Genomic DNA, 27,328 nt, shown 5'->3' with positions numbered 1-27,328 from the left:
CAGGACCATACTTTCCCTTAACTTTCTTTTTGTAATTAACCAGTGACTTCTGATATTCAGTGACTGCTCCTGCTATTCGGTAACTTGCTGATATTCGGTCCTGACTGCTACTTGTCACTCTAAACAAGCCGTAAAATACCAATATCTGCAACTCCTTCTTATATGAGGAGTAATAAAACGTTATAGTGTTTTGGGCCTTGTTTTATTTCTTCCAGTCGATAGTTTGGGTTGTCCTGCCACTGTTAGCGTACTTCTTTCCCAGCATGCTTTCCATTCAATTTGGCAGCTACATGGTATTTTCCTTCCCAGGAAGGATATTGTAATTTATTGAGTACCTATTTTCTGTTAAGTACTTTGACAAGTCTTTTCTGCAAATTATATCATTTATTTTTCATAGCATCCCTTTGTAGAGTGGGTATCATTATCCCCACTTAAAAGATGTGAAAATTAAGACTAAGAGAGGATAAAAATTAATAATTTGCCAAAAGTCTTATTAATAAAATGGATGGGAAAATCTTGGGATTTAATTCTCAGTCTGCTAAATGTGAAAGGCCATTCTCCAAGGTTAGGCTAGAAGCTTTAAGATACTGGGAAAGTATGAGATCCAGTTTCTAACCTAAAGTCAAGGGGCAAAGACTAACACATTGGAAACAATGCGAGTGAATTTAAGATACGTTCATTTTTAAGTGCTGTGTGTGATATATAAGTTACGGTGCTATTCAAGTTCAGAAAACAGTGAATTCTGCCTCCAAATTCTACTCTACTTCTATCTGAACCTGACTGGGAATATACATAAATATTAAATCAAGAATTTGTTTTAAGTGTAACCCTGGCACCAGTTTCATGATATGCCAAGTCACTGTTTGGTTTACTGTGCTGCGAATTTAGACATTTGAGTCTCCTCAGACTTCTGTTGAACCAAACGTTGGTGAACCCTGAATGTCTTTGAATATGTCAACCCTCATGTCCTTTGCTTTTATATCCCATGAATTCCTTGATAAGTACAGGTCACAGATGTGTACCCTTCGTTGTATATCTGATTTGGCAAGACAATGGCCAGGGGAAGATGTTAATCTGTGCCCTGGATACATGCCACTTGGTTGAATTCAGTTCATCTGAGGCTTACCAATGTGCAGTAAGCCAAGTACCCCACACGGCAGCCAGCGTGCAGGGCGTGGGGGGTACAGCATGTTTACCCAGTGTCTGCTATGTGCTCGGCACTTTTCTAAGCGCTAGGGACACAGTGGTCAAGACAGACAAGGCAAGGTCTTTGGTTTCATGGAGCTTACATTCTAGTTCCATAAAAGAGTGAAAAAACACTTTCAGCTGGTGATGAGCACAGTGATGAAAATAAAACAGGGTTTCAGGGTGGAATGAATTGGTATGGAGGATGGAGGAGTCAAGAGCAGAGGGCAGGAGCTAATTTAAACTGGCAGGTCAGTGAAGGTCCCTCTGAGAAGGTGGCTTCTGAGCTGTGCCCTGAATGCAGAGAAGGGAGCCAGATGTGTGAGGAGCTGGAGCGAGCGCCGTCTAGGCAGAGGGAGCATCCTGTGTACAGACCTAAGAAAGGGAACGAACTCAGTCAGTTTAAGGATGGGCAGGGGACATAGCCAGCATGGAGAAAGCATAGTGAATTAGAGGGAGAGTGGTAGGAAGCTAAGTTGGAGACAGGGTGAAGTGACATGGGCTCTCACAGGCCATGAGACCAAGTGTGTTTTAAGGAAAGAATGATAGAGAATGATTTACATTTGAAAAAACATCTTGGCTGCCATGTGGGGAATGGATTGAGGTATAGGGGGGTAGACACAATTTTGAGGTGAATGGTTGAGCAAAGTAGGTTATTTTGTCATTGTTATTGATATCATATACCTTAGTGTTCCCCAACCTTTTTGGTACCTGAGACCAGTTTCATGAAAGACAAGTTTTCCACAGCTAGGGGGTTAGGGGAGAGGAGGCGGAGCTCAGGTGGTGATGCGAGCAATGGGAGCGGCTGTAAATACAGATGAAGCTTCACTCGCTGGACCGCTGCTCACCTCCTGCTGTGCGGTCCGGTTCCTAAGTTTCAGGGGAGACAGTTTTTCCACAGACCTGGGGAGCGGGTGTGCAGCCCGGAGGTTGGGGACTGCAGGTATACCTGGCCAAGGAATTTGGATTTCTCCTAAAGCTAAAGATGTGTAACGATCATAGCACCCATCTACTGAACGCTTACCATGTGCCAGTCATCGTTTTATGTGCATTCCCTCGTGGAGTTCTTACAAAACCTCCTCAGGAAGAAGCAGGATGCACATGCAGGCCATGGCCTTTGGCAGTGGCTTTGTGGTGCAAAGAAGAGCCTGCGTTTGGGAGCACATATCCGAGGACAGCTTGGCTGTGTGTAAACTACTGCGGGAAAGGCTTTGGGAAAGACTTGGATGAAACGGGGGCCGATGCTGCCCCAGCAGTCTATAAGCAGGGAGGGGTCAGGTACACCGCTAACCCTGAACGGAGAGCGGCAACCTCCTGAAGGAGAATTTGTTGATACTCCTTAGCTTAGAATATCAGAAAAATGTCCCAGTGTCAGAATTGAATTCCTACACTTTCTCCTAGGTCAATTTTGTGCTAAAATGGTCTTGAAAAATCTGTCTCTGCCTGTCGGTATCCTCTACCCCAGGTAGGCAGGTGGCATTGTTTCCTAACTTTAGTTCATATGTCTTTTCCTCTCTCTCTCTCTCTCTCTCTCTCTCCCCCTCCCTCTCTCCCTCTCTCCCTCTCTCCCTCTGTCTCCCTCCCTCCCACACATACAGACACCCCCCTTACTCATCCCAGAATCTGGGCATTTTGGCGTTTCTCAGGAGTGCCAGGGTAGCTTATTCTGTCCTAAATGTTCACCTTGGGGTGGGTGGTTTTGTCTCCCCCAGGTGCTAAGGGTTTCTTCCACGGCCTCAAGATATCATCTCGACTTCCCAGGACTCAGGTGTTCATGTGTGCACAGAAAGCACACTGCAAAGTTAGGGTTGGATCCCATTCCTTTGTACCCCAAGGCACAGAGAAAGCTAGAGCCAAAATCTGGTATCATCTAAAAGAACAGTTTTTGATTTTGATTTGGCTTTTCTCCTTCTTCCTTCTAAGAGGAAGACTTCTTCCACAGTAAGAAGACTTACTATGTTGCTGTTAGTTTTCTCCATTCACTCTAGCAAGTTCTGGAGGCTCTGGTGTCTATCGTTGGCCAGGCTGCATATCAGTTTGTAGAAAATGGGCATAATTCTAAGGAATTGATGTCTTAATTTGTTAGCCAAATACTTCAGACATAAGCAGTGGCTCGTTAGCTGCCAGTTGATCTGAGTTTTACGTGGTTTTTTGTTTTTTTCCTTAGATGAGAATTACTGTGGGCTAAAGCTTAGATAAAACCATTTCAATGAGTGTGTTAAAATATAATTACACCTCCCCAAGATACCGTCCTGGCCTAGCAAAGTGAGAGCAAAAAACAAATAGGGTCAGTAGGAGAATGATTACTGGTACAAGGTAGATGGAATGGTAACTCACTTTATTTTCAATGACGTTATACAAATCAAATAAAATCCTATTCCCGTTTATTTTATTTTAGCTGAATATTCTTATCCAAAATGAAAATCAGATGTTTTTCTTCTTTTTCATTTTTTTCCAAAGCAAATGGTTACAAACACTTACTTAATATAATTTACGGGTGCTTTTTTTCTGAACGTTTATGTTACTTTCTTTTATGCATGCAGTAACTTTTGATCAAAACATGACTCCACTCCCTTGTTTAATGTTGAGCATCTGGATTAAAGGCTTCTTTTAATCTTAAATACAGATTATGGCTCTCTTTCCCTTTAAGCAAACCGCCATAAAACCTTGGCACCTTTCCAGTTTTCTTCATTAAAGCTCTCTTTATTACAGTGCTTTCGGATGGCAGTCATTAAATGATTGTTATGCACAATGGGCACTTGATTATAATTATTTAACTGGCAATCAGTTATTGCAGCAATTTGGTGGTATAATTAAAAGGGAGCATGTTTGTACCTGCCAGCATCTTTGAGATCTTCAGCTCTGGATGAAGGGGGAGAAGGAGAACATAAACATATGGATGGAAGAATCAAGCACGTCTGTGAATGGAAGCTTTCCTTTTATTCCTCTCCATTCTGGTTCTCGGCCTCTTTGTTCCATAAGGTAGATGAGCAATGGTGATAAAGTAAGATTTACATAAGAATTTTTGTGACAAACTCCTGAATCAATAAATACATTCAGTAATGACTGTCAGTTTCTCCATGTGGTGAGAAATGCTACATGGTTAGAGGTATATTTTTACAATTCTGCTTTTTAAAAAAAAAAAAAAAACACAAGCATTGGAGTATTTCCTCCCCTCTAATTTATAAACTTCAGCATTCATTTCTTGATATATAAATTGATGTGGGATGCCACTAACAAAGAGTTGCTATGGAAGATAAGTGGCATTCATTCGCACACATCTGGAAAGCCATTAATCACTAAAGAAGTCAGCAACAGTGTGATTCTCAAGTTAGGATGAGCCCCTTGCGTTCCTTAGAACTCTTTCAGTTGTAAATGACAAATTTTCACCAACCCAAGTAAGGAGGGAATTTCTTGGCTTATATAGCTGGAATGTTACTGGAACTGCTCATAGGATTAAACGAAGAGCTGCAGGAACCAGGGCTCAGGGCTAGGAATTGGGATTCAGTACCTCCTAGATTCATTCTGTGCCATCTCCCAGCTGAGCTTGCCTTTGGCTTCATTCTGAGCATAGGCAGGAAACATGGCCAAGGTTCCTGTCTTCCTTGCTTAGCAACTCCAGTGGAAAGAAAGCAACATCTATCTTCTACCTAGTATAAATTAGTCTCAGGAAAGTACTCTGATTGGCCCTACTTGGGTCATATACCCACCTCTGGATTAATTCCCGTTCCCAAGGAAATAGCACAGTATGATTGTAGGGCAAGGAAGATAGAGTCCTGTGATTGACTGTCCTATTAGAGACATTGGTAGTACCCAATGACTGAGAAAAACACAATGATTATTTTCAAAAATGGTTGTGGAAATCTCAAGTATCCATACTTAAACTCTCTAAATGTTTTCCCAAAATGGATCTCCATCTTTCTTGTAAAAACATTCCACCTTGTAAGACTAAGGCATGAAAGTGTCCATGTGAGTTTCAAACGATTGCCTGATCTTACCTTCAATCACTCTTGAGTCCCAAACACCCCTTAATAGTGTGGTGTAAGGGCAGGGGCATTTAGACCCTAAGATGGGACAGGCACAAATTAAAGAAGCCTGCTATGACGATGTGGCCGCCATAGCTGCGTTACCATCTAGGGACTCCAAATCTAGGGTTCAAGGGAGCACAGTTTTCAACCACTCACTCAGAATAATAACGTACTTACAGCAGTTTTGGATAATCAAATTCTCTGTTTCTGTCTTGGTTCCATATTAGAATCTGTGAGTGCAAAGGCAAAACAGTCTGCAAAAGAGCAGACTTAAATAGCAGCCTTATAAGTAAAGCAAAGCAATTGGAAATTTAAAAGAAAAATGCCCCCCCTCCACCCCGAAATGATCTAATCATTGTTCCTTAAGAGGAGGTTATGAATCATCCTATTTATTAAGCAAATAAGGAGGACAATTGAAATGTGCAAGCTCAAACTTGAATAAAAATAAAGTACTTCTTAATTTCCTGCTTCTCTTATTGATGCACATTTATTATTTGACAAGTATTTATGTATACAACTGAGATATTTAAGCTCTGGGTAACTTAAATGACTAATAGAGTACTACCTGAACACACAGGGAGAAATAAGCTGCTTCGAATATGTGCATTTATATTTACACACACACACACACACACACACACACACACACACAATTTTTTAGTTTGTGGATATTGGCCACTGTTTGAAGAGTTTCTTGGGAATCTAATCTTCTCTGTGGCAAGCTCCAGCATCGCCTTTGCCAGTAGTTTATTTCATATGGACTTGAAGCCAATTTTCTTTTCACATATGAGAAATAACAGTTTGGCACAGAGCAAATAGAACAGTGACTCCACAGAGAAGACTGGTGCTTTTCAAAAAGTGAAATGGGCAGGTTCAGAACTGATTTTTTCTTTAGGTGTGTTGAATTTAAATTAAATTAAATGTTGCAAGAGATTACCGTATTTGTGTGAATCTCAAGAAGTCAAAGGCCATGGCAATAAAGTATTTTCATTTTATAGAGTTTTTCTTGGAAACGCTGCACACCATATGACAGCACAGTGCTTAAGCCCCAGAGCCTAGTGCCAGCACAAATCCAAACATCATAAAGTTACTTCCAAAGCCCAGATATTTATCGATCCCTTCTCTTGGAGCGGAGCATCTCTCAACTAGTCCAAGTCTGCCAGCTCAGAATCACCTTCCCAGCTTTGAGTTTCACATGTGAAGCCCACGGTAAGGCATGGTCTCTGAAAAGGAAAGGAAGAGCTATTGAACAGCAATTGTCAAACAAGTCAAAAAAAGTCCCCATCGGAGGGGCTTTAGCAAAAAAATCAAGGGAGGCCAGCCAGTGGCCCCTTTGGTCACTGTTGTGTGTGTGCACAGTGCTTTGGTCAGTTTTTTAAAACCCGGCTAACCCCTCTCCAACAAACTGCCTACATCTCACCCTCTCCATTTAGGGCTGTGTTCCCTTACCAAACTATAAAACATGGAAGTGAAGGGGCTATTTGTTCAGGTTTTCCAGGCTTCTGCACTGCCCTGAAATCGGTAAAAAGCTTTTTAATTCATGTTCCCTGGTTCCCCAACTTTGCCTTAGGGTACTAGGGAATCCTTTGCCTTCTCTCTAGGCTGGAAATGTATGTAGAAGACCTTTAAAGCTTTGCTCACCAAGACTTGAAACTCAGGCTCCTCAGTGAATTTCCATAACAAGGTTACTGCCAAGTCACACAAATCTGTCAAGGAAGACTTTTCCTGGGAGAGCGCCGAGGGCTGTCCACTGGGTGACAGCTCAACAAGTAGCCCTGGCTGGCCAGGCCTCTCCGCTTTCCCACTCCCAGCATTAGACTTAACTGCCACCTGCTAATACATCTGATGGAAGCAAGAGGTCTTGGTCACAACAGATGATCAGAGTTGATGCCAGGAGTGTAAACAAGTCATAAATTACTCTTAATTCTTCTCAGCAACGGATGCTATTAGTCTTTAGTTATGGAAAAAAATGTACTCCCTTTAATCTGTCTTATTTATGTAATAGTTGATCTTCTTGTATGACTACAAATTTGCTTTCTTCACCAAGCATTTCCTAAGCACATACTTTGTGCACAGTACTGTGTAAGCAGCTATTCTGGAGAACAGATTGAGGAGTTAAGTGTTTAATAGATACAGAGGCTCGGTTGGGGACGTGAAAAAGTTCTGAGATGGATGGTTGTGGTGGTTGCGCAACAATGCAAATGTACTTAATGCCATCGAATGGTACACTTAAAAATGGTTAAAATGGTAAAGTGTGTTAGGCATGATTAAAAAAATTAGATTTCTTGCACTTTTACTTAGTCAATATTAATTGTGTGTTTGCTGCAAATTTTAAATTCCACATATATCCCCTAGCAAAATGTAAGTGTAAGAAACTTACCACAAGGACCTAGAATTCTACATTTCTTATAATTTACATAGCAGATGCTGCGGTCATTGTTTTTCAGATTCCTCTTATTATCAGAATATTATATAAGGTCTTATTTAAGGTAACGAATGATTATCCCTTGCAACGGAAGTACGAACAGAATCTCCACTAACGAATTGTCTAACCCTTTCCTGAGTTGGGCCTTTAACTTAATGTCCAAACCACAGTGCCAAAAATGATGAAAGCTTTGTTGAGCTGGGAACGGAGCTTCACATCCTATCTCGAGGCTTCATGAAGTGGAAAAGGTCCAGGCCGTGGTTCCTGCGTCTGTCTTTTGAGCAGGGCTGTGACTGGGCAGTCATTTAATCTTTGTGGACTGCAGTTTCTTCATCTGTAAAATGGGAGTGAAGCCTGCCTTGCAATGTTCTCAAGACCAAATGTGGGAACATTTATGAGAACGCTTAGCACTGCGCTGGGCACGGAGTCGGTGTAAGTCAGTGCCACCTCCCTGCCCTCGAGGCTTTTGCGTTAATCAGAGGCCTTTGTGGTAATGAGATGGCTGCCTGAGATGGGCCTCCATGTGTGGGAGCACGTGAGCCATCCCAAGACTCCTCTTCTCCCTCTCCTCATACTGGGGTCCCTTCTCTGTCACCGCTCTCTGCACTCTGCTCTGCACGCCTTTGAACTGGAAAGTTCACGAGAGGAGGATATTGATGCTGTGCTAGAAGAGGAACAGCCCGCCCCCAGCCCCTGGCCAGGCGCCTGCAGCAGCTGTGGAAACAGCGGTGCTCAGTGTCTCCTGCTGTTTGGGCTTCGAGCTCTTTCAAGAAAGACTCCACAGCCTGACTGTCTCACTCCTCGGACTCACCACCTTCCCCTTGGTTTCCTTTGGCTCTTAGTGCACAGCCAGCAACAAAAAAAGATACTTGTCACCACAGACCTGTTCCTTTTCGGTGGGTGGCTTGGCCCTAGCGGGCCTTCTTCAGCAGCGTGGCCTTTCCTACCAGCACCGTGAGTTAGAGGGATAGCTAGGGCCAGACAGCCAGACAGACCTTTTCAGCCCTTTTATTATTTTTGAACGTTTTTATTGAGGTTTATATCACTCATACATAATTAGATGCATAAATCTTAAGTGTACATCTCACCAAATTTTTATCATTCATATACCTGGGTAAGTGCAACCCAGGTAGAGATGTGGAACATCTCAAGTACTCCACAGCCTCCCTTGAGCCCCCTTCCAGCCAGTGCTCCCAAAGATAACTATATTTCCGACCTCTATGACCATAGATTAGTTGGGGTTCTCAACTCTTTTCCACCTGTACCCACCCCTAAGTCCCATCTCTCCTATTTAATATCATGTAAGAATTCAAAATTACTTACTGCCTATTGTGGCAAAAGGAAATAAAAGTAATGGTAATTTTAGAAATATCCCCCCCCCCCGCCACCGTATTCTAATGTGCCCTCTACCCATCCTTCCACCCTCCAAACCAAGTCGTGCGGAGGCAAGGTGACATCCCCATCCTTCCTGGTCAGTCCTGCTCCATCCCAGAAGCTGGAAGAGAAGAGAAAGAGACACCAGGGGACCTTTGTCCTTTTTTCCAGGTGCCCCATCCTCACAGTACAGTGCTTTCTAAGAACGAGAGTGTGCTCCTTAGAATCATCAGATATCCACTGAGCTCCCAAGATGCACAGATCCTGTTTTCCTTTTTCTGTCAAAGTGGGATTTTTCTTTCCCCTGATTATGTTTGAATTTTCTTGGGGATGGGGAATACATTCGAAGAGGAATAGCACCACTGCACTCCCCTTCCAATGCACTAATGTTGAACATGGAGAATTGTCACCAGCAAGTAATGTGATGAGCAGGTTACTTTACAGGAAGTACATAGAAGCCCCCATTTTGGCTTGCGCCACCGTACTCAAATCCTTGTATATAGAAATGGAGCTTAATCTGTTTATCCTACAGTAAAAATATCCACAAGAAGCTATTATTATATTGACATTGGAGCCAAACAGGAAATCAGAGGACTCACAGATGTTATCTGCTTTAATGCAATGGGTTTTCTACAAACTGACTCTGCAGCCAATCAGGATGGATTCATACAATAGGATTTAAAGAACACGTTATCAACACAATGTTTATTCCTTGGGCTTTGCAGGCTACATTGTGTTCCCAGAGTTCTGAAGGCCAGAAAGACGGGGAGAAGGAAAATGAACCCAGCGAGAAAGAATTGGGATAGATTCCATCATTACCATGAAAATATAATTATGACATTCTTTGATACGTGGTAGAATTGGGTATAGTTCAAAAGTTATGCATCAGCATTATTATAGAAGTAGTATGGCACAAAGCACAATTTGCAGCCTCAAGGGAAGGTGATATGCCAGAAAAGTTAAGTCTTCAAAACTGTCTTTCAGCATTTTTATTCATGATTTAGATTAGGACAAAATTGGCACATCTAGCAAATTCATGGATAATGCTAAACTGAGAAGACTACTAAAATCAGGATCCAAAGAGATCATAACAGACGAGGCTGGGCCTTGCAAGGTAACATACAGCAGGCACAAGTGCAGGTAAGTACTTAGATCTTAAAAAAGCAGAAGTTTCCATAAATGCAGGATGGGAGAAGCATGACTAAGTAGTCCCGTGAAAGGAAGATTTCAGACACCTGCAAGCACACTGTGGGTGAGACAGTGCACTGTTCAGTCACATTTCTAGAAGTTAAATGGCCAGAACCTATGCTTGGGGTATTGACTTCACTTCCTGTTACTACACTTAAAGATGCTGAGAGCCGGCAGTGGAAACCGCGTTATGAGGAACATTCTCAAATAGAAGAACGAGTAGTTGGCTAAAAGAAAAAAACCAGAGGGAAACATGTGTCCCATCCTCAAATACGGAAAGGGCCGTTCTTTATGTGAGGCAGGTGCTCTAGAAAGCAAAGCTAGGATTACAAAGAAGTTACAGGCCAGGCACGGTGGCTCATGCCTGTAATCCTAGCATTCTGGAAGGCTGAGGCGGGAGGATCGCTTGAGCTCAGGCATTGGGGACCAGCCTGAGCAAGAGCGAGACCCCGTCTCTACTAAAACTAGAAAAAATTAGCTGGGAGTGATGGCGCATGCCTGTAGTCCCAACTTCTCAGGAGGCTGAGGCAGGAGGATCTCTTGAGCCCAGGAGTTCGAGGTTGCTGTGAGCTAGGCTGATGCCACAGCACTCTAGCTTGGGCAACAGAATGAGCTCACTCTGTCTCCAAAAACAAAGTTACAGAATTCCTTTGGTTCCATTTGGCAAATACCTTTTCTCGCCCTTTCGGCTATTGAGCAGAACAGAATAGGTGGCCCCTTGACTGCGGGCAGATGTGGTGGAGGATGTGTCGTGCACCAGTCGTAGGGCCTTGGCAGCTGTTCGTCAGTGGTGTTGCAGAGGGGTTTGTGTACTGTCTGAGGTTTGGAACAGATACTCCATAAGGCTTTGTCTGTGATTACTGGTGTGCTCACATGATCAGAGCAGACAGAGCAGGCTCGGGTGTGCTCTGGTGAGATGGCTGTGGGTTAGACTGCCTGGGGAAGGGCGCACAGATTATCATAGATCTTGAAGTGTGGACAGAATTAAGGAACATGAGATAAATGAAGACTTGAAGGTGGGAATGCCTGGGGTGAGAGGGACTGGGAGATAATGAGAGAGAAGTTTGGATAGACAGGATAGATGGGGGCCACCCTGTGCAGGGAATGGAGACTGAGGCTGACCACTGTAGTGTAGTGTACTAAAGGGTTTATTGGGGGAAAGGGAATGAAACATACCATGCTAAAGAGAGATGGGGCACTGAAGTCCTTAGACACCTTTGCTCTCAAGTGGCCTCTTACAAGGACACAGAGTGGCAGAGAGCCAGACACCATAACCTTGGTGATGCCAGCAACTCCCTGTTCTATTGGTTGACAGAGAGGGTGCCCACACCAAACTGCTCAGTAGTTAGTTCTGCTACAGAAGAGCCGCAGGCGATTTCCTGCAGACTGGAGAAAGGTACCTTTTTTTAGGAGATGAGGAATTAGGCTTAGTGATCCACCTGCAGCCATAGTTGAGATTTCTTGTTTCTTCCAATGCTAACTCTCTAACCATCTGAAGCTTTAAGTCATCATGGCCAGTGGCCATCAATCTAACAGCCGTAGATACCAAGTTCCTGTTTTGCTGTTTTCATAAATGTGGTTCTAGAGAACTCTTCCTTAGTTCTGGCCACCAGCACACTTTATCCAGTTTTATTTAACTCACTACACTCTCCCTTTATTTTCTTTTAACTGAGTGGCCAACAGCAACATGCAAAGCATAGTCAGCAGATGTTAACTCGGTTCCCATGCACCACACACTGAATTGCAAGCATCATCTTCCACAAGTGCATCCCACTTTCATCTCCAGGCGTTTTCCACACAATGGCCCCATGAAATAAGTAGATTCAGGCGTACTCCGACCTCACAGGTGAGGAGGTTAATGCAGGACAGGTGAAGTGACACAGCGAGAGTGGGTTCATAAGTACAGAGAATAGCCCGTTTCAAGAGAGGAAAGGCCATTGGAGGGATGACATTATCACTCTTTAACTAAAAAAAAAACATTCACAGAGAAAGGGTTTGGCATTGGCAAGGCCAAGTTAAACAGGATGCGGCATTCTCTCCACCACTGCGCAGCCATTCCTCACACCGGTGCTTTTGGGTCACTTCCTAATCCCTGAATGGGTTCGCTGACCTGTAAGGAGCCGTGGGAGGTGGAGATTGCTTGCATAAACTCACTGAGGGAAGTGATCCTGCAAGTTTCCCAAGGATAAAGGAATACTTCCCCCACTCCCTTCCTTTCACTCCCCTCCTCCCCCACTGTAAAGCAACCACGACCTGCTTACTGTAGCGCCGGCTGTAGTGCAGAGCTGCGTGGAGAGGAGAGTGTGGCCGTGTTTATCCCGGTGCTTTCTTTGGGCTGCTGTGTCCTCAGACTCTTGTGTCTAAAAAGGCATCAGGGGCTACCAGGGAGACTGCAATGGCCAGGGCCTTTTCAACCAGAGAATGCCTACATGACTCTTCACCAAACCCTGACATTGAATAATCCCATCACTGTAGGAGGTCCCAAAGGTTGTCTCCTTTGATCTTTATACCTAGTTTGAGTAAAGAGTCATGAGTGTTTTATGGGCTAATTCTGTGGGATGTATTAAAATACCTTCTGAAGCTGGAAAAGAAAAATAAGGTCATTAATACTTGGATCTAAAATAAAATAAACAAACATCCTTAGGACTTTCCTAATGTCATTTCTGATGAAATCTTTATTGTGTGTTTCTTGTGTTTGTAATTATTTCAAGTTCTGAATATGTTATTCTGTCCCCTCATTTTCTATATCTTTACCCCATCGTACTTGGATGTTCTTACTCTATCTTAATGCAGGTCATACAGCACTTATTTATTCCTTTGTGATATGAAACAGATCAGTTGCTTAATTTTCATTTTAAATGTCATCAAAGGGCAACTTTGGTGCACGAGGCTGGTTTCAGTTTCCCATAAGTCTCTGCCAATATTCCCATCTGTTGTATACTTTCACTGCTACAATGAGAACAGTAGTTTACAGGAGCCCAGATTATGATACTTTAGTAATATAGAGCCTTTTGTTGATATAAATGCTGCATGCAAATTGGAATAAAATATTAAAGCCACAATTTTGACTCTACTTGTCAGTGCATGAAAAGATTGGACCTGTCTCGTCAAGTAGACACGAGTCTTCATTGGAGATTTAATATTTCTTTGTGTCTCAAGTCATTGAGCCCCCATTTTAAGAGTGAAGAAGTTGAGGCCTGGGACCACTCTTTGGTGATCAAATTGGGAGTCAACCCCAGGTCTCCTGACTTTCGATCTGGTATATTTTTTTTCCTATTCCATGCTGTCCCTTTTAATGTATACTTTCCTAGAGTCAAGGCTGTGATCTGCAAGCAGAATTTCCAAAAACTTGACTCCAGTGTGCCCCAGTGAGAATTCTAAAACAGTTTTCCCAGCACAATCAAGGGATACAGTTCCTGTTAGCAGGGATGATAGTTTTGGCAGCTTTGCAGTGGGGCCCTGTGGTGCTGCCGTGGAAGGCAGGATGGGCTGCAGGCCCACCATGCCCCTCCTCTCTCAACACCCAGTCCTCAGTGTGTGAGCCTGGCCGTCCTCACTGCATCACTACCGTGGCTTCTGGTCTCTGAAGCTTGGCCATGAGCTCCTAAAGAACAAATTCTTAAACTTTCTCAGTCCTCTGTGATCCTGGAGTCTCAGGAATTATTCCACAGAACGCTAGGCAAAAAAAAAAAAAGGCAGTTCCATTTATTAAGTAGTTAGGACCAAACAACTTAATAAGTAGTTATGTCCTAACAATTTAGTAGCCATTTAAAAGAAATACTGCACATAAATTGAAAGAAAATATAATTATTTTATTCTGAAATAACCACAGTTATTTGCTAACAGACTGTGTCCTCCTGTTGGGCACTGCATAGCTTCCCAGCCGTTGGATTCAGACAGGACGCTGCCACACTTGTTTCCTGTTCTATGTGGATTGTCACACAATACTTGCTCTTCTAAAGCGACTGCCAAAAACCTAGTTTTGCAAAACTGAGACCATAAAAAGGAATGCAACTCAAACTAGTGTTGAAGCTGTGATCCACCTTGATCTAGTAGTTTGTGCAGTGCCAGACAGATTTTGGGTATCCTGTTACTTCCCTCAAAAGTTTAAAATAGCCCATGGTGCTGATTCACTGCAGTGCCCCAGGTACCTTGGCACACAGTTTGGGAGCCACAGCTCTAGAGCACAAGTATAATATCACAGCTGTCTTGTATGTTCCCCAAGGCACATTGGGTAATGCAGTCCTCATAGAAAAGGCAGTCAGTAATACCTGCCTGGCAGGGGAGATGCCATGATCACCAAGGTGGTTTTCCCAGGGCGAGGCTTATCCATGGCACCGATTTCCCCAAATGTGGGAAACTCGATTGCATAATTTGTGGTAGTGGGGGATTGTGTTTGAGCTTTCCTCTTAAAAAAGAAAGAGAGAAAGAAAGAAAGAAAGAAAAAGAAAATGTAGTCAGTAAATAGTTTATAAGCATCTTAATCCTTGATCGCCTGATGGGCCACAACTTCAGCAACATGCTGGCTTCCCTGACATGGAAATAATTCAAATAAAATTCATTTGAACATATTTTAGGGATGCCATACAGGAATCTTCTGTACAGAGTGGAAGTTGGCTTAGATGAAATTTTAATTCCCTTCCAATACTAAGGTTCTTTAATTCAGCAGTGACATGTGTAAGACGAATATGACGAACACAGCCATGTGACAGTGGTGAGGGTTAACAGTGTCTCAAACCTCCGTGGTGAAACATGAAAGTATTTGAATGCTAGCATGCTGGACTTGCTGTGGGGGCAGGAGGTGGAGAAATTAAACTGCTGTTTCCTTGATTAATAAGGCAGATTAATTGATATGTCTTCTTTTCAATTGCCACAAAAATTGACCATGTAGCAAGACACCAAGAAAACCACAGTACATTCCAAAAAAGTAGAAATAGCACAGAAAGCATTTGATCACTATACAACTAAAAAATACAAATTAAAAAATTAAAATCTAGAAAATTCTACCACTTGGGAAATTTAAAAACTCCTGCTGGGTCAACAGGGAAATCAAAACCAAAATTCTAAGTGGGTTGGGGGTGGGTAAACTCACAACTAATGGACGGGGTGAGTGTTGTAGGGGGAAAGGACACACCTCAAATCATGGTTTGGGTGTGACAAAGTCATAACATGTAACCAAAATGTTTGTACCCCCATAATATCCTGGAAAAAAAAAATTCTAGGCTCCGTAGAGAATGATGGGAAAGTTCTTACACAGAAATTTTTTTTGAGTGCAGCTAAATTCACCAACTTAAGTTTTTATATGAATAGCAGAAATGAATGAAAATTATAGAAGTTGTGCATCAAACTTAAGGAGTTATAAGAAGAGCAAAACAATTAACTCAAGAATAGCAGAAGGAAAGCTTAGAAAAGTACCTAACACGTAGTGAGCACTTAATAGATATTAACTGTTGTTATTACTTGTCAAAAAGATTAAAGAGTTTCTGTTTGAGTGATACAGAAAAATCTCTAAGATGCAGTGTTACATTTATTATAAAAAGCAATGTTCATTTTTGAGACAGTGGGGAAATTTGAATATGGACTCCACATTGGATCATATTATCTAATATATTAGATGATATTAATAATTTTCATAGGTGTGATAATGTTATGGTTGTATAGCAGAAGGTATCTATTCTCAGGCGATGCATGCTAATGTACTCTGAAGTTAAATATCATGATATCTGCAATATACTTTTCAATAGTTCAGGAAAAAAGTGGACATATTAAGAGAGTAATGTAGCAAAATGTTATTAATTAGTATATTTAGTTGAATACTGTGGGGTACTCATTCAAGTTTTCTTGGTTTGAAACTTTTCAAAAGAAATATTATTACCAAAAACAACCAAGGTGTAGAACATGTGTGGTGTGTTTTCTAAAATCATATACATGTGTGTTTATGTATATATATGCTTGTATGTGCATTAACTGTCTCCGAAAGAACACACTAGAAATCGAGAGCAGTAATTGCTACTGGGAAGAACTGGTTGGCTGGGCTCAGGACTGGGAGGGAGACTTAGTTTTCGAATCTTGTGCTATCTGCTTATGTTTTCAACTTTTAAAAATACCATTAAATTGTTTTTCTTTTAATGTTACACTCTGCATCCCGGGCTCAGTCTCACTGTGGCACCATAATTGGATGAATGAAATCCGAATGCCTGGGGGCTAGGACATCAACTAGGAAATGCCTTCTCTCAGCGCGGATTTCTTGAATTCTTCTTTCTGAATGGGCTCTGCTGTTGGAGACCAGCCGCCCGCCCCAGCATCCCACCCCAGGAAGGAGCAGTCCTTTGGCCCTGACTCTGTGGAGTTTTCATGAGGGCGTTTTTACAGCTGGTTGAAGGCGGTGGGTATGTGGGATGGTTCTCAGAAAAAAAAGGTGCGGGCTTTTTGTTTTCACTGTGACTCAGACACGTGGGAGAGTATTTCTGTGGAATATGCTTAACTAATAACTTGTTTACCCTGACACCAGAGGGAGTCCCCAGTGTTGGAGTTAGAATTCAGAGCAAGAGCCACCTGACCCTCAAGGTTTCTTCTGATGAGAACTAGACTGATAGTCTCTTGGGCATGGCCAGTGGGCCAAAGATTTCAGAGCTGGAAGGGACTTACCTTGAGGGATCTACCTCCCACTTTACAAATGAAGACACCACGGCCAGGGAGATCCGGTGACTTGGCTAAATCACACAGCTAGTAACCATATGTCCCCTGAGCTGTATGACCCTGCAGCAGCCTGAGAATCCACGGAGATTCAGGGCTCTGGGCTCCTGCAGGTGTTGGACTCGTTGACAGCTGAGCAGTTGGCGTGTAGCTAAGCTGCTTGCTTGCTCAGAAAAGGGCACCGTGCTGGTGACAGCTGGCGGGAGGGATCATGACAAAGGAGGGAATATTCCCTAAAAACCATGTCTTGTCCATGCATGACCTGGCAGGGAACCCAGTTCACATCCCACCAGAAGGAGACTGGTAAACTCATGGGAGATTTATTTCATCCTTTGCCTAAAGCATCTAACCCTGGAGATTTTACACAGAACCACCACTCAACCAAAAGTGTGAAGTGAGATGTTTAGTTGAAGCGCCATCCCCAGAAGGTCCCCTCCCAAATGGCGCGTCCTCCCTCTCTCCCCTACCCTCTGACTTCGGTGCTTACCATGACTGCACAGGCCTTGATATGCTCGCTGCCTCTGTGATGTCTCCCTGGCCAATCTATAGTCTTGTTTCTATATTTTGAAGCTTTACATAGTGGTGCCAAGTTGTACAGATCCTCCCACAACTTGCTTTTTCCCACTCAAGAGTGTATTTTTGAGATTCATCCATGGCGCTGTGTGTAGCTGTAGTTCAGCACAGCATGGTGTTTTATGGTACACATGTTTGAAAAGCCATTCATTCTTCTGTTGAAAGACATTTACATTCTCTCCCAGCTTTTGATGGTGTAAATAATGCTCCAGCCACCACCCCTGTGCTGGCTGCTTGTATGCGTCACACACAGCCTGGAGGGTTTGAGAACCTTCCTTTTTCTCACTCTCCCTGTATTTTTCTTTGATCAACATATTGAACAAATGGTTGGGTTCCTTCCTGCTTCAGGAGTTTATGACTCATAAAAGTGGCATTTATCTGAGAGATAGAACATCAGTTTATTTCAGGGCTTTTAATTTGGGGAGTGATACATTAAAGTCATCTGGGAATTTTTTTTCCCCAAAATAAACTGAGGACTTTTCCTCAGACCTGTTGAGCTTGAAATTTCTTGGGAGGAAGGAAAACTCCTCTTGTGACCAACGCCTCTCACTGATTTACTGCCCCAACTGTATTTTTGGCAAGCCACGCTCTGCAAAGCTGAGGGTGCAAGGAACGTCTCTCCCATGACCACATCTCACTAGACTTGGGGTGCAACTCCCTAGAGGGCAGGCAGGCCCTGTGAGAGGGAAGGGCCTCAGGAGTGGAGCTGTTGTGAATATCAGACACCACCATGGTGCAGTCTTGGCCTACTTGTGGGGATGTTTGACTCCCATGCATATCACCCCTTTTAGGCACCTGTATTTTTTTTTTCATTTTCTTGCTAATTTTTTCTGTATCACTCCAATTTTAGCATATGTGCTGCTGTGGCAAGCACAGGCACCTGTAATTTATGGAAGGTTAGGAGGACGGTTTGTATTAATATTTCTTCCTTCTGTGTTGGAAAATCCTTATCCTCTAACCTCAGCCACTAGGGCAATCACTTATTCTAGTACCATGTTAGATACAGGGGTTACAGCCATGCCTTCAGTAAGATTGAATTTTAGTGCTAAAGGCTGCAGATGCATGCATTTATAACTGAAGAAGTTAAATAGGGACCACTAGAAACATATCAGTGCCAAAGAGGGAATGATTCCAGTTTGGGAATGAAAAAGACTTCACAGAAGAGGAGCTATGTGATGTGTATCAAGAGCTAGTGGGATTTTTTTTTTTATTTCAGAATATTACGGGGGTACAAATGTTTAGGTTACATATATTGCCTTTGCCCCGTCCAAGTCAGAACTACAAGCACGTCCATCCCCCAGACGTGCACACTGCACCCATTAGGTGTGAATATACCCATCCCCTCCTCCCCTCTCCCACCTGCCCAATGCCCAGTGAATGTTACTACTATAGTGCACTGAAGTGTTGATCAATTAATACCAATTTGATGGTGAATATATGTCGTGCTTGTTTTTCCATCCTTGTGCTACTTCACTTAGTAGAATGGGCTCCAGCTCTATCCAGGATAGTACAAGAGGTGCTAGATCACCATTGTTTTTTGTGGCCAAGTAGAACTCCATGGTATATGTATACCACATTTTATTAATCCACTCATGTATTGATGGGCACTTGGATTGTTTCCACATCTTTGCAATTGTGAATTGTATTACCATAAACATTCTAGTGCAGATAGATGTCTTTTTTATAGAATGTCTTTTTTTCCTTTGGGTAGATGCCCAGTAATGGGATTGCTGGATCAAATGGTAGTTCTAGTTTTAGTTCTTTAAGGTATCTCCATGTTACTTTCCATAGAGGTTGTACTAGTTTGCAGTTCCACCAGCAGTGTATGAGTGTTCCTATCTCTCCACATCCATGCCAACATTTGTTGTTTTGGGACTTTTCGATAAAAGCCATTCTCACTGGAGGTAAGTGATATCTCATTGTGGTTTTGATTTGCCTTTCCCTGGTGATTAGAGATGTTGAGCATTTTTTCATATGTTTGTTAGCCATTACTCTGTCTTCTTTTGAAAAGTTTCTGTTCATGTCCTCTGCCCACTTTTTAATGGGGTGGTTTGATTTTTTTCTTACTGATTTTCCTGAGTTCCATTTAGATTCTAGTTATCAGCCCTTTATCAGATGTGTAGCATGCAAATGTTTTCTTCCATTCTGTAGGTTATCTGTTTGCTCTCGTGATAGTTTCCTTGGCTGTGCAGGAGCTTTTAAATTTGATCAGATCCCATTTATTTATTTTTGTTGTTGTTGTGATTGCCTTTGGGGTCTTCTTCATAAATTCTTTCCCTAGGCCTAGGTCTAGAGGAGTTTTTCCAACATTTTCTTCTAGAATTCTTATACTTTCATGCCTTAGGTTTAAGTCTGTTATCCATCATGAGTTGATTTTTGTGAGAGGTGAGAGGTGTGGATCCTGTTTCAGTCTTCTACATGTGGCTATCTAATTTTCCCAGCACCATTTATTAATAAGGATTCTTTTCCCCAGTATATGTTTTTGTCTGCTTTGTCAAAGATCAGATGGATATATGACGATGGTTTTATATCTGGGTTCTCAGTTCTGTTCCATTGGTCTATGTCTCTGTTCTTGTGCCAGGACCATGCTGTTTTAGTTACTATAACCTTGTAGTATAGCTTGAAGTCTGGTAAATTGATGGTAGTGGAATTTTAACAGAAAATGAGCAATGAGAATAGCAGGTCCAAAGACACTGATTTTACATTTTTCAGGTACTTTGAGAGTAGGGCACATGTAGGAGGATGCCAAGAGATGAAGCTAGGAAGGCACGTGGGTTGGGGCTAGACTGGGGAGCATTTTGAGTGGATTTAATCCTGAAGGTGCAGGGGAACCATGGAATCATGTGAGGCAAAGAAGAGAGACAGTAGGAGCTGTTAGAAAAATGCCTTTGGCAGCTGGGAAAGAGCCAGCAGGAAGCCTGCAGTAGCACTAGAAAAAAGGAAGGAGAGGCTCTCTGGTCCTCCCGTTCGACAGACAGCCGCATCTTCTCGCGCAACGCCAGCACCGTCTCCGAGACACCATGGTGAAAGTGAAGGCCGGAATAAACGGCTTTGGCCGTATTGGGCGCCTGGTCACCAGGGCTGCTTTTAACTCTGGCAAAGTGGACATTGTTGCCATCAATGACCCCTTCATTGACCTCAACTACATGGTCTACATGTTCCAGTACGACTCCACCCACCGGCAAGTTCCATGGCACAGTCAAGGCGGAGAATGGGAAGCTTGTCATCAATGGCCATCCCATAACCATCTTCCAGGAGCGAGATCCCACCAAAATCAAATGGGGGGAAGTGGCGCCGATTACGTTGTGGAGTCCACGGGTGTCTTCACCATCCTGGAGAAGGCTGGGGCTCACCTAGATGGGGGTGCCAAGAGGGTCATCATCTCTGCCCCCTCTGCTGATGCCCCCATGTTTGTGATGGGCGTGAACCACGACAAGTACCAAAACAACCTCACCATCGTCAGCAATGCCTCCTGCACCACCAACTGCTTAGCCCCCCTGGCCAAGGTCATCCATGACAACTTTGGCATCGTGGAGGGACTCATGACCACAGTCCATGCCATCACCACCACCCAGAAGACCATGGATGGCCCATCTGGGAAGATGGGGCGTGATGGCCGTGGGGCTCTCCAGAACATCATTCCCGCGTCGACTGGCGCAGCCAAGGCCATGGGCAAGGTCATCCCCGAGCTGAACGGGAAGCTTACTGGCATGGCCTTCCGCGTCCCCACTGCCAACGTGTCGGTGGTGGACCTGACCTGCCGTCTGGAGAAGCCGGCCAAGTATGATGACATCAAGAAGGTGGTGAAGCAGGCTGCGGGTGGCCCCCTCAAGGGCATCCTGGGCTACACTGAGCACCAGGTTGTCTCCTCCGACTTCAACAGTGACACCCACTCTTCCACCTTTGATGCTGGTGCTGGCATCACCCTCAATGACCACTTTGTAAAGCTCATTGCCTGGTATGACAATGAATTTGGCTACAGCAAAATTCAGGGTGGTGGACCTCATGGCCCACATGGACACCAAGGAGTAAGAGCCCCGGACCACCAGCCCCAGCCAGAGCACAGAGGAAGAGAGAGGCCTCAGCTGCTGGGGTGTCCCTGCCTACTCAGTCCCCACCTCCCTGAGAATCTCCCCTCCTCCCAACATAGTTTCCATGCCAGAACCCCTGAAGAATGGGAGGGGCCTAGGGAGCCCCACCTTGTCATGTACCATCAATAAAGTTCCCTGTACTCGGCCAAAAAAAAAAAAAAAAAAGGAAGAAGAGGATGAATGTGAAGGAAGCTGCACTGTCTGGAGTGAGCAAAATGCTTCTTGGTAGACAGAGGGCAGCTTTTTCTGTTTCTACTCATTTTGTCAGCCTGTGGTCAGACGAAAAGTAAATAGCAGCAAGATTTGTATCAATACTTAGGGCTGGAAAAACAAAATATAGTGTAATGTGGAAATAATTACATTGACATCTAAATAAGCACAGGAGTTTGAGGCATATGAATGAAAGAAATGAGCATCAATTAAAAATGTTAGAGTCATCCCATATGTCTTAACTTTCCCATGTTGACTTCTGCACATGCTGAAGTCAGGAAATGAGAGAAGTCCTCCATATCTGGGATCGGGGTGCCAGCATTTAGTGCCTTGCTCTGCCTCTTGACTATCTGGGAGATGTTGTGTAAGCCACTTGACCTTTCTAGACTGCAGCCTTTTCTATTAAAACAGAATAGACAATCTGTTGCCCCAGGATCTGTTTCAGACCTAACATCCTACAGGTTCAGCTGACAGCACTTTAGGCCCGTGCCTTGGAGCATGTCTTTCTGGATACCATTCACCTTTTTCTTCCCCAAGGAAGAGAACTGCTTACTGATTTCTGCATACCACTTCCATAGGTCACATGATTCAGTTTGAAATCCGATCCATTGGAAATATATGCGACTGTGTTGGTTTAAGGGCAAGAAAGTGTCTAAAGATTCATCAAGCAAGTGGTGGTGTACTTGGCTTTACCTTTTGGCCAGTGAGCCAGTATAAAGAGCTAGTGAACTCGGAGGACTGATTATGCTTTCATTGGCATTCAAGTATGGAACTGGGGAAGATGTGTACTTGCTCCAGAGGCTGTCCTGCCCTTGAAGAGTATAGTGGTATTATAGGAATGATGAGATAGGGGTTTCTCAGGCTGCCAGATGACTGCTCACCTTGTTTCCATCTCTCTGAGTCAAGGTTTGACTTTCAGTTATGAAGGTGCAGAACCTTGTTTTTTGTCAGAGTATGCAGAGCTGATATATATGAACTTCTAGAGAAAAACAGAACTGTGATGGGATCTTTTCATTAGATCCTTTAGTCAACATGTTCTACATGGAAAGCCAATTTCATCATCATAGATCAGAGCAAGTTGAATGATCTTAACCACCCATGTGCCCTCTTCACTGTAGAAATTGCCAAGATAGCAACATTCCCCAAATTGTTCCACAGATTCAACATATGCCCTATCAAAATTCCAGTTGGGCATGGTGGCTCACACTTGTAATCTCAGCACTTTGGGAGGGCAGGGCGGGAGGATCTCTTGGGCCCAGGAGCTTGAGACTGGCATGGGCAACATAATGGGATCCCATCTCTACAAAAAAAAATTTAAAAAATTATCCAGATATGATGGCACATGCCTGTAGTCCTAGTTACTCCAGAGGCTGAGGCAGGAGGATCACCGGAGCCCAGGAGTTCGAGGTTACAGTGAGCTATGATCATGCCACTGTAATCCAGTCTGGGCAACAGAGTGAGACCCTGTCTCGAAAAACAAAACAAATCAAAACTATAGCCTAGCTACCCTTTTCATAGAAATTGACAACCTGACTTTAAAGTTTATATGAAAATGCAAGGGGCTCAGAATAGCCAAAACCATCTTGAAAAAGAACAAAGTTGGATCACTTTCAATTACTTCCTGATTTTAAAATTTATTACGAAGCTACAGTAATTTGTATAATGTGGTACTGTGAAGACATATTGATCAATGAATTAGAATTGAGAGTCCGGAAATAAACCCACACATCTATGACCGATTGATTTTTGACAAAGATGATAAGACAGGTTAATGGGTAAAGAAGTGTCTTTTCAACGAATGGTGCTAGGACAATTGGATACACATAGTAGCACGAAGTCGAACCCCTACTTCATACCATTTACAAAAATTAACTTAAAATGGATCAAAAACAGGAGTTAAGAGCTAAGACTATAAAACCCTTAAAAGGAAACATAGGTATAAATCTTCATGATCTGGACTAGGTATTGATTTTTTAGATATGACACCACAAGCAACAAAAGAAAAGAAAATAGATAAATTGAACATCATCAAAATTAAAGCTTTTGTTATTTGGCATCAAGAAAATGAAATGACAATGGGAAAAAATATTTGCAAATCATGTGTCTGATAAGGGATGATATTAAGAATATATAAAGAATTCTTACAACTTATTAATAAAAAGATAGCCCAATTGAAAAATGGGCAAAAGATTTGAATAGACTTCAAAGAAGAGACGCAAATGGCCAACTGTCAAATTAAAAGATGCTTAATATCATTAGCCATTAGGGAAATACAAATCAAAACTACAGTGAGATACAACACTGTAGGACTATAGTATTATCCCACTAGGATGGCTAAAATAAAAGACAGCTGAAAACAAGTGTTAGCGAGAATGTGGGGTAACTGGAATCCTCATACATTGCTTGTGGATTGTAAAATGGTGCAGCCGTTTGGGAAAACATCCAGTATTAAACACAGATTTACCATATGACCAGTAATTCCACTCCTAGGTATATACACAAAAGAATTGAAAACATAAGTCCATACAAATCTGTTCATGAATATTCATAACATCATTATTCATAATGGCCCCAAAGTGGAAACAACCCAAATGTCCATCAACTATGAAAGGATAATCAAAATGTGGTATTTGTATACAATGAAATACTATTTGACAATAAAAAAAGAAAGGACTACTGAATTCTGGAAATAAGTATAGTCCTTATCAGTTGGAGATATGTAACTGTATTTATATTTAAAATGACATGATGTTTGAGATTTGTTTTAAAATATTCCAGTGTCCTCCTCCAAAAGTAAGAAGGAATGGAGAGAAACAAGAATAGCAAGCCAGATGTGGTGGCTCACATCTGTAATCCTAGCACTCTGGGAGGCTGAGGCGGGAGGATCGCTTGAGGTCAGGAGTTCAAAACCAGCCTGAAGAAGAGCAAGACCCTGTCTGTTACTAAAAAAATAGAAAAAAAGTTAGCTGGGCAACTAAAAATAGAAAAAATTAGTCCAGCGTGGTGGTACACCCCTGTACTCCCAGCTACTGGGGAGGCTGAGGCAGGAGGATTGCTTGAGCCCAGGCATTTGAGGTTGCTGAGCTAGGCTGACACCAGGGCACTCTAGCCTGGGCAGTAGAGCAAGACTCTGTCTCAAAAAAAAAAGAATAGCAATGTGCAACATATGTATAATTGTTGAAGCTGTGTGTGTATCCGTGAAAGTTCATTATACTATTCCCTCTATTTTGTGCATTTTTGAAATTTTCTATAATAAGAAGGAAAAAAATGTGAAGTTAAATCAGCCTAGCATTTGAATTGTGCCAGCTTACTTTAGAAGTGGATATTGGCTGCTCTTGCCTGCTTTTAGAGTGGTTTGCCTTGTGTCTTTATAAGAACTATACTTCAAACTTTTAACATGCATACTGAATGCTTAATAGTTTAGGAAATGGACTCAATGGCCTTGGATTATAGAGAATAAGAGTGATTTCTATTACTTTTTATAGCTGCATTTTAGATTTTACAAACCATAGAAATGCACCGAAATAACTTAAGTTCCTCTCTCTAAGCCCAGACTTTTGTTTTGTGCTTGTTCCCAGATAGTCTCTTTTTGTAATCACCTATTTGGTAATACTGTGAATACATCATTTTTTGCATATCTTAAGAAATTTATTTCTGCTGTGTTTTTTTTTAATGAGCACATGAACCATACAAGGTTTGATCACTGAGTTTATTTAATCGAAGAAATTTTAGGACTCACTGTGTTCACACCTGCAAGCCTATTGCCACTAAGTTTCATGAGGGCAGAGATTTTTGTCTGTTTTATTCTATGTGCCAAGAATAAATTCCCTGTACACTCAAAAAATACTTATGGAATAAGTGAATGAGTTCCATTTTGAACATTGTGAGTAATTAGTATATTTTCCAACATAATATAAGTAATCTGCTGAAACAAAAGCTATAGCAAGCATAATCAGTGCCTCAAACATTGCCCAGCACAGAATAGGTGCTCATTAGGTGTTTGGGGGGAAAATGAATCTCTGGTCAGGATATCACTTTCTACGGACAGTACTATTGGGAGCCTATTGCCAAAACCATATTATCTGAACCACCCCCTTCTGGTAATAGATTCTTCCTTTTGACTCACTGGGCTCTAGTTCTAGGTGTGTTGATGCAGGAATTATACTTGCAGTTACATCCCATCACCTTGGTTAGCATTTGGCTGTTCCTTCAACTCATTAGGTACCTGTTTATAGATTATGTTTAATTCTTAGCTTGCATTGCTCTACCACAATGAGCTAATCTCTCTAATTATCTGCCTGGCTGCCCCAATTTTCTTCATCTTGAAAGCTTTAAGCCTCCAACTTTAAGAATGTCTGTGTGTTTGTGTGTACACATTTTTTGGTAGGAAAAAGGGAACCATTTTTATAAGTTCTTTTAGATTTATCTTTATGTCCTTTTTATTCTCAACTTTTATTTATTTTAAAGCTATGATATTTGATGCATACATGTTTAGGATAGTGATAGCTTTCTGTTGAACTGACTCTTATAATGTCTCTAGTTATCTCTCATAATACATCTTACTTTAATATCTATCTAATATAACCACAAAACTTTCCTTTTATTTTCCTTTTAGTTGTTGTTTGCTTGGTATAATTTACTTAAATCACTTTCAATCTATCTTTGTCTCCATATTTAAGGTATATTTCTTGAAAACAGCATATAGTTGTATTTCTCATAAATAGCATATAGGTGCATCAGGGTTTTTTAATCCAATCTGACAGCCTGTCTTTTAATTAGATTGTTTACTCTATTTACATTTAATGTAATTACTGGTGTGGTTAGGTTTAGCTGTCTTATTTGTTCTCTATTTGTCCACTCTGTTTTTGTTCCTTTATTCCTTTTTCCCTCTTTAACTAGTGAATAGTCTTTATATCATCTATATGTTTACCCTTCTGGAGCTGTTGATTCTTTCTTCTGACTGTATACTTCCCTATCAGACTATTTGCCTTTGAACTTGAAGAATATCCATAGTATATTCATCATATTAAATATCCTTTAGTATTATTTATAGAGCAATTCTGTGTAAGAAACTATGAATTCTCTTAGTTGTTTGAGAGCATCTTTACTTCAATATTTGCAAATCATGTGTCTGATAAGGGATGATATTAAGAATATATAAAGAATTCTTACAACTTATTAATAAAAAGATAGCCCAATTGAAAAATGGGCAAAAGATTTGAATAGACTTCAAAGAAGAGACGCAAATGGCCAACTGTCAAATTAAAAGATGCTTAATATCATTAGCCATTAGGGAAATACAAATCAAAACTACAGTGAGATACAACACTGTAGGACTATAGTATTATCCCACTAGGATGGCTAAAATAAAAGACAGCTGAAAACAAGTGTTAGCGAGAATGTGGGGTAACTGGAATCCTCATACATTGCTTGTGGATTGTAAAATGGTGCAGCCGTTTGGGAAAACATCCAGTATTAAACACAGATTTACCATATGACCAGTAATTCCACTCCTAGGTATATACACAAAAGAATTGAAAACATAAGTCCATACAAAT

General features: G+C 42.0%; 1 protein-coding gene and 1 pseudogene across 5 annotated transcripts in view; both read left to right on the top strand.

Annotated features, from left to right (window-relative positions):
- Positions 1-27,328, top strand: part of ATG7 (autophagy related 7) — a 245,173-nt gene that overhangs the window by 172,501 nt on the left and 45,344 nt on the right. The window lies entirely within an intron of this gene.
- On the top strand, positions 20,420-21,703 carry LOC105819009 (annotated as a pseudogene). Its single transcript, XR_001137939.1, has one exon. The product of XR_001137939.1 is annotated as a glyceraldehyde-3-phosphate dehydrogenase pseudogene (transcript).

This window comes from Propithecus coquereli, unplaced genomic scaffold (genome assembly GCF_000956105.1).
Source record: "Propithecus coquereli isolate 6110/MARCELLA unplaced genomic scaffold, Pcoq_1.0 Scaffold461, whole genome shotgun sequence".
In the NCBI taxonomy this organism is placed as follows: Eukaryota; Metazoa; Chordata; class Mammalia; order Primates; family Indriidae; genus Propithecus; species Propithecus coquereli.
Note: the sequence above shows the minus strand (reverse complement) of the source record. Positions and strands in the feature narration are given on the sequence as shown.